Genomic DNA, 9,151 nt, shown 5'->3' on the forward strand with positions numbered 1-9,151 from the left:
TACTACTTTTGCCAGTTTTACCATTTCCAAAAGTAAAGGAACAGACCAAAAAGAATAAAGAAGGCCGAGCAAATTTCGAACTGGGTTGCCATTTTCTTTTTTATTCTTTTGTCAGAAGCAAGCAAGGTAAGCAGGCGAGGCAGTTTATGTACCCAGGCCTTTATTTTACTTTTTGTGTAATAATTGTTTTAAGTTGGGAAGTCAAATTTCAATCCGCAACTTAAAACACGCAACTGTATTGTAGAATTGACATAAAAGACCGTAAAAAGATCTTCTGTCGATAGAGGGCCTTTGAAAAGTTTTATGTCCACTGACGACCTTTAAGGTATTCTATCCATGGGAGGCCTTTAGAAGGTATTCGGTACATAAACTGTTGTTGTAGTTCTTTCTTCTACTTCTGGCTCTGGATCTACCTTCAGTTCAAGGAAAGTGGCTGCTTCGATGGAGTTAGATGATTAGGTTTGGCAGGGCATATGAAAAGTTGCAATTTGTCGTGCGGGCCCATGCCGCATACTGGGCAGATGTTTTTAAACGGCGCGACCATGTCGTGTCAGCTGACGCTCCTCAGCTGCAATAGATGGGGGGACTCCGAGGACTTTATTCACACTGTATTTGCTTATGGCCTTGGCAACTGCGTCCTTGTGAATGCTATTCAGGCCTGCCGGTATGCCTGTTGATCTAGGGGTTCGCTCCTATATTGTTGGACCTCCCTCTATAGAGCATGAATATCCTTCTTGATATGCCTTGGTGTCTCGGACCTATCCAGCAGATGGTGATTGGGATGGCTCTCACGGTAACAACCGAGCAAGTACTACAACGAAAGCATCTCATTGTGTTGCTGTTATGGAAGAATCTATGCCTCCTCATGTAGGTGGTCCACTGAAGACTTGAGGAGGCTGCATTCTGACAAGTTTGAATCTCTTTCCAATACGTATCAACTAAACTCGGGGACGAAACTGGCGCCGCATAGCTTACCACAGACCGACCTATCGCGTTATATGTGGTCAACAAGGTTTCTTTATCTGCACCCCAAGTGCTGCCGGCTAGGGACTTGAGGACCTTGTTCCTACTTTTAAGTTTGTCGCAGATAGCTGTGGCGTGCGCGCACGACTTGAAAGTAGTGTCGAATGTGACCCCTAGAATTTTTGGGGCAGTTTGTGGTCGGAATTCTGGCACCATCGACCCCGACATTCGATTCTCTTCCAAACTGCGCTGTCCATGTGGTGAACAGCGTGGCCGTAGATTTGGTGGCGGATATCTGCATATTCGTCGCGTGGAAAAAGGTGGTAAGATCGGCTAAATAGGAGTCTCTCACAGATGTCGTCAGGGTAGGTACCTGACGCCAGGATCGTACAATCATACGTTTCGATGTCAATGTCGTATGAAGGGGCGGAATACAGGAGAGGTAGAGGTTTAATAGTTCCGGAGATATGACCCCACCTTTGGGTACTCCCTGTTTCACTCTACGGGGTTTGGACTTCTCGTTCCTGAATTTCACACACGACTTGCGTTCGCACATATAATTGATTATCCAACTTTTCAGACATGGCCGGAGGGTTGTCTGTTCAATGTCCTCAAACAGCGTGGAGTGCCTGAGTGCCACCATCACCGTTCTATCACACGGCATATCCTGGTTGAGTCCTCTACCAATATATGTGGAGATGGCGTGCAGCGCTGTAGTCGTGCTGTGCTGCTTACGGAATCCATGCTGATGATCGGCAACTTGATAGCTATTTCTAATGCTGAGGAGGACTAAGGCCTCAGGGGTCTTCGCTACAGGTGACCTTTGCTGGCATCCTTGCCTGGCTTTTTCCAGACTTCGGGAACAATAAGGGTGGCTAGCGACAGGTTGAGAATTTTAAGCTCTGTTCCTTTATGTGCAAGAATCTTCAAGTTTTACAACTTTTTACTCGAAAAGCTTCCTTTAGTTCAGACACCATACAATTCATATGGAAGCAGATTACAACTTTTGCTACTTTTGCCGGTTTTACCACTTTCAAAAGTAAAGGAACAGACCATTAGTGAAATACTCCACTCCCGGCTTATCCAGTCGTTTCAGCATTACCATGGAGATTCCATCAGGGCCCAACGCTTTGGATGATTTAACGTTCCTAATGGCATTCGCAACATCATCCATTTAAACTGTGGTGGTTCATCTTCGACAGGAAGACATCTGATGCGACGTAGTACTCTTCTCTTAGCCCTGTCACTCCAGGGGTGCTCGACAAACTGTCGATTGAAATTACTTGCGCACCTCTTCGGGTCAGTCAACGTAACGTCGCCAAACGTCCTATCTTCCCTCCCTCCGGGGTTCGAGAGTGACTTTACCGTTACCCACAATTCACTTAACCGGCACCAATGTTGCAACTCTTCAGATGATTTAGACACTTGTTCCGCTTATGCTCGCCGACCAGCCTGTTAACATCCAGTGTCAGCTCCCTGACTCTGGGGTCACTGGGGTTGACTAGACGAAGCTCATCACGTTCATTTGCTAATCCCGTCGACTCTGCTGGGAAGTTTGGTCTTACTTCGGGTATTCGACCGGCTGCAGCAGTGATGATGTCTCGGAACATCCTTTCCGCTACCCAAACATTAAAAGAATTGGGCAGTTCTCTGAAGCGGTGATTGGTGAACTCTCTGAAACCTGGTCAATCAGCTTTCTTATGATTGACAAATGTGTGACGTTCAGAGGTGATGAAATCGGCTGGTCTGCTTATGGAGACAATTATGTGGAGATCGTCTGATCCAAGGGAAATGACGGGCTGCCAGGTAACATCATTTGTCAGACACGGTGACACGATGGTTATGTTTGGCGAACTGTGACATTTTCCTTTAATTCTGGTAGGAGCGTCCTTATTGACCATGCAAAACGTAGAGCTATCAATCTGCTCAGCCAGCACTGTACCCCTCTGGTCGTTTCCGAGGGCCGAATGTCACATCTCATGATCCGCATTAAAGTCCCCCAAGACCAGACGAGTATAATCTTCCAAAAGCTTGCTAATGTTAGGCTTGTAATCTGAGATACAGCTATTTCTCGGCAGACTATTTCTCGCCAGTTCCACAACTGACTGATACCCCCATACATTCCATGTACGGATCATTAGAGTCAGTCTCAACCGAGATAGGTCTGTATTGAACAGACTGGTGCAAAAGGAAAGCAAGTCCCCCACCTCCACTTCCAGTGCGATGCTTCCTTAATACGTTGTAACACTGTAAACTATATACGCCTTCTATTGACAAAAAAACTTAAAGGTCTTCTTCAGATCAGAATACCTTAAAGGCCTTCCATATCGCCTTTAAGGCCTCTTGTTGACATTTTTAGGCTATGTTCAGTTATTTGGTTCTGATTCCTCTGTGTCCACTTTCAACAATTCTGGAGACAGGTGAGTGAGTTAAACAGGACAGTTAAACAGATGCACCGTAACGTGCGGTCCCAATCCCAATGCAGGGCATGTATTGGGTGTAGTGCCATCAATTCGGGCCCAATATGAACTGAGACGTGTGCATTGTCCGGACCGTGTTTCTTTGGCAGTTGGCGTTCTTCTGCTGCGATGGAGGGGTGTTGTCTCCGAGTACGGCATTTAAACTATACCTTTGAACTGTTAGTGCAAATGCATCAGTGTGAATGCTATCCAGGCCTGCCGGATAGGTTCCTTGTTCTGGTGGTTATTGTTCTTCATAATCATGAGAATGCGAAGATTTTACCGGTGCATTAGCACAACAAGGGTGCCACCGTGGTGCAATGGTATGAACGGCCGCCTTGCACGCAGAAGGTCGGTGGTTCCATTCCCCGGCCAGCCAAGATCAAACATTTTTCAACGGTGGCAAAATACCCTCAGTAATGTTGGCGGCATTTCCTGAGTATTTCAGCCTTGAAAAACTTCTCCACAAGTGGTGTCTTAAGACACGCCGTTCGGACTCGGCGATAAACAGTAGGTCCCATATCATTGAGCTAAATATGAATCGGGGTGCACTCATTGATATGAGAGAAGTCTCCCTTGTCCTGTATGGGATGTTGTGGAACAATGTTTTTGTTTGATTAGCACAACAAGATCTTGTCGATGCAGTGAGCATCCCTGTCACAACCTTATTCCCCTGTACAGGCACGTCAGGAGAGTAGAGTTGTACTTTTTAGCTCTTTTAACTGATCGCTCCTTTTAGTTCAGCTCCTTTCATCGAACTAAGTCCTTCTTTCTCTGTCAGTCAGCTGTATTTTCGTTCTATCGTTCACCGGCTCTTTATAGTTCGCTTTGTGTGTGTGTGGGTAATGTAAACAAAACTATTACCTTTACAATAGAGTTGTACTTTTTAGCTGATCGCTCCTTTTAGTTCAGCTCTTTTAAGCGAACTAGGTCGTTCTTTTAGTTGCATCGTTCGTCGAAAAGCTCTGTCAGTCAGCTGTCTTTTCGTTCTATCGTTCACCAGCTCTGAATCGTTCGCTTTGTGTTCTTTGATCATTTTTTTATCTTTCGGTCGGTGCTCAGTGAAATCTCGCACTGAACTATAATGAACTATGTATATCGACTGATCTAGTTCATTTGCTCTTTTCAATGAATCGTTCAATTGAACTAGTTCGTTCTCTATTTGTCTGTGTTAAGACACACAAATTCTCGGGAAAGTAAATTGAATTTTTTGGGAGAGAGCGGAGAGGAAAGAGCTCCTGAATACTCTTTCCTACCCCCTATTGCCTAAAAACTGAATTTACTTTCCCGAGAAATTTGTGTGTCTAAACACGGACTTTAATAGGAAAGCTAATCCCCCACATATTCTTACCCTGCGTTTACACATGACAGGACAGTTAAGTACATGTATTGATTGTCAAAAAGCAAAAACTTGCCTGTGTGACGTAGGCGTCCACTTATTTTTACAAAAATGTCAAAAATTTGTCAACCCGACTGTCTGTGAAAAAATGATGGACAGATTGGAGACAGCCGACAAATGCATGTACAATGTGTTAATAAATCAGAGTTGAATTTGTCTTGTGTAAACGCCTAGTTATGGTACGATCATATCACAATGCTGTAAGCTGCAGTTGTTATTGATCTTGGTTTCCTGCACTGCCGCGACTCCGACTCATAAAGTCCACACTTTCCTCGATCTTACCTCGAAAAAGGACGAATTTGCAAAAAGGACGCATTTTCAGGGATTGGAACAGCAACGGCTGATGTTAAGTACTTCGTGTGAGGCTGATATTGGGCGGGGGGAGTTCGCGGCGCATTCGCGTAATCTAACGACTCACTGGGGATTGTGTTCATGCAGCATTTAGCACATGGACGAGTCCAGGTCTTTTAGAAGCGTAAATTATTTTAAGGAATACATTTTTAATTTTTTAAAGGACTTTTAGAGGCATGGATGTTTTTAAAAAAATTTGCAAAGGCCTTTTACAGGTGTGGATGCAAGATGTCTTCCTGTCCGTAGAAGATCTCAAGAGATCCTCTCTCCGTAGAACCTCTCTAGAGGTTTTTTGTCTAGAGTACCGATCAAGAGGTCTTATGTCTACAGAAGGCTTCAAAATGTATTCTGTCTACAGAAATCCTCAAGAGGTCTTCTATTTATTGATGACACCAGGTGGTCTTCTTCTGCCAATAAAAGAGAGCAAGAGTCCAGACCTTTTAGAATCGTAGATTATTTTAAGGAATAATTTTTAGAGGCGTGGATGGTTTTAAGAAAATGTGCAAAGGCCCTTTAGAGGTGTGGATGCAAGAGGTCTTCTGTCCATAGAAGATCTCAAGAGATCCTCTGTCAGTAGAACCCCTCTATAGATTTTTTGTCTAGAGTACCGATCAAGAAGTCTTATTTCTATAGAAGGCCTGAAGATGTATTCTGTGTACAGACATCCTCAAGATGTCTTCTATTTATTGAAGACATCAGGAGGTCTTCTTCTGCCAATGGAAGAGAGCAAGAGGTCTTCTGTCTATAGAAGACCTCTATCTGTCAGAAGACATAAAGAGGTCTTTGTCAATAGAAGACCTCAGAGGTAGTACGTCTATAGAAGACCTCTTTCTATAGAAGATTTCAAAAGGTCTTCTGTATATAGAAGACCTCACGTCATCTTCTGTCTATTGAAGACCTCAAGTGGTATTCTGTTCACAGATGACATCAAGAAGTCATCTTCCACCAGAAGCTTTTGAGTCCTCAAATTTCTTTTCAACCATACCTACACATACTCACACGTGTATGTGTATGTATGTATCAAAATTACAACGTCCATTGTAATGTTGTGTCCTTTGCGTTGACAGGCATTTCACAGGATATTCGTCATGACAGCAACAATAATCAATGTTAACATACACACATTCGTACGTACATACATTCCTTTTACTACCACTCCCTCCCATTCCTCCCTCGTTTCTCAATTCCTTTTATCTAATCCTTAACTAAAACAAACAATCGCATCTTTCGTTGATAACGAAAAACAAGGCCTCATCGCTTCGGTTCGTCAATTCTCTAAGGAATAACAAATTTTCTCTTCTTTGTTTTGCAATTTGTATTTTCTTTTTGTTCTCAAATGCTTGCCTTTCATGCAAATTCCTGGTTTCATAGTAAATGTGGAATGAGCCTCGTCGTCGGTCGTCATCGAAATAGATGGCAAGTGACAACGAAAAGACAATGAATGACAAAAAGCAATTGTTTCGTGATATGAATACCCCTTAGGGGGAGTTATCACACGACCTACATTCAGCAGTACATATTTTCGCATGTATGATGTTGGATGAGGAATTGTGATGGTATCGCTTGTTTGCCTTGGCAACAAGGCATCTTCGTAAAATGTTAAGGTTGGTCATTTAAAAGGATACCAATACATACACGTTTGGCGACGCCCCTACCAGAATTAACGGAGAGTGTCACAGTTCACCAGACATAACTCTCTTGTCACCTGATCTGACAAATCACGTCACCTGGCAACCTGTCATTCCTCTTAGATCAGACCAATCTCCCTATAATTGTCTCCATCAGCAGACCGCCCGATTTCATTACCACGGAATGCCGCAATTTCATTAATTATGGGAAAGCTAATTGATCGAGTTTCAGAGAGTTCACTAATCACCTCTTCAGAGATCTGCCCAACCGTTCTGATTTTCGGGTAGCAGAATGAACGTTTCGAGCCATCAACACGTGCCAACCCCAATGACCCCAGAGTCAGGAAGCTGACACTGGATGTTAACAGGTTGGTCGGTGAGCATAAGCGGAACAAGTGGTTACATCATCTGAAGAGTTGCAACGTTGTGGACAACGGTTAAGTTACTCTCGAACCGTGAGAAGAAGGAAGATAGGACCTCAATCACGTTTGACTACGTTACGCTGACTGATCCGAAGAGGTGCACAAGTTATTTCAATGGACAATTTGTCGAGCACCCCGGGAGTGACAAGGCGAAGAATACTATGTCGCATTAGATCTCTTCCTGCCGAGGATGAACCACCACAATTTACAATAGATGATGTTGCGAACGCCATTAGGAACGCTAAATTATCCAAAGCGTTGGGCCCTGATGAAATGTGTCGGGAGTTGAGTGTCTCACTAAAGTTCTTAAGGCCTGCGTACATAACCTGCTCTGCCTGATTGCCTTGCTTTCCTGCTTCATTTTTGACATAATAAAAATAAAAGAATAAAGAAGGCCGAGGAAATTTCGAACTGGGTTGCCCTTTTCTTTTTTATTCTTTTATCAGAAGTAAGCAAGGTAAGCAGGCAAGGCAGCTTATGTACGCAGACCTTTAATGCTAGAACAGAATCAATCACCGCTTGCTTTGCTGGCTTCCCAAGTGTCAAATTATAAAGGAATGCCAGAGCCTCCTAAAGGAGAACGCAGGCGGATTTGCAAAGAAGCTCTGGCATTCCTTTATAATTTGACATTTTGGGAAGCAAGCGACGATTGATTCTGTTCTGGCCTTTAACCTGTCACAAGCCATCAACATTGTTCCCGAAGTTTGGAAAATGGACAGGGTGGTTCCGCTACTGAAGCCAGGCAAGGATGCCAACAAAGTTGAAACGTACAGACCGATTTCGCTTTTGTCGCCCGTAGCAAAAACCCTTAAGACTTTAGTCCTTCTTCCCAGCATCAGAAATACCTATCCAGTTGCCGATCATTAGCATAGCTACCGTAAGCAGCACAGCACGACAACAGCGCTGCACGCCATCTCAACACATATTAGACGAGGACTCAACCAGTGCAAACCGTGTGACAGAACAGTGAAGGTGGCACCCGACTCATCAAAAACTTTTGATTTTCTGTCATGAACTCCACGCAGTTTGAAGACATCCAGCTGTCGACTATCTGGCCAAGTGTGAAACGTTGGATAATCAATGCGGACGCCAGTCGTACCTGGAATTCAGGAACAAGAAGTCCATACCCCGTTGAGTGAAACATGATATCTTCGGAACTCTCTTGTATTACGCTCCCTACAGACGGCGGATTATTATACGATCTTGGCGTCAGGTACCTTCCCTGATGTCATTAGTGAATGACGCAAGGAATATGCAAATATCCACCACTAAATCAACGGCTACTGTGCTCAACACATGGACGGCAGAGGCGAGAACAGAGTTAAATTTCATGGTCGATGGTAGCAGAATTTAGACCCCAAACTACCCAAAAATTCTAGATGTCACATTCGAAAGCATGTTCACGTCGTCCGAGCTATGTCACAGCTATCTGCCGGCAGCACTTGGGGAGCAGACCACATACAACGCGATAGGTCGCTCTGTGATAAGCTATGCGGCGTATGTATGGTCCTCGAATAAAAGTGCAACGCGAGGAAAAAACTATTCAAATCCGTTAAAATACCGCCCTGATAACTGCAAAAGGGTGCATCCTCATATCTTCAGTGGACCAACTGCATGAGGAGACAAAGATTCTTCCTGTACAACAACACAATGGCATGCTTTCGTTGCAGGACTTGGTTTGGTTTGGTTTTAGGACGCGCAGCTACCGTTGTTGGCAGCTACTTCACTCGGAGACCTTGAGGTCCATTGTGATCATCCTTAAATTAAGCTGTATGTTGTGGTTGTTTGTTTAGAGTTGAGTGTGGTGTTGATGAGTTGTGATGAAAAATAAGCTGTTGTGTGTGATGACTGGTATATTCTGTGTTGATGTGCGATGGTTGGTCTATTGCAGATTAGTTGATATGGAGTGGTGTGGTGTGATGGATTTGA

This window comes from Musca autumnalis, unplaced genomic scaffold, assembly GCF_047663935.1.
Source record: "Musca autumnalis isolate F117 unplaced genomic scaffold, ASM4766393v1 scaffold_1, whole genome shotgun sequence".
NCBI classification, from domain to species: Eukaryota; Metazoa; Arthropoda; class Insecta; order Diptera; family Muscidae; genus Musca; species Musca autumnalis.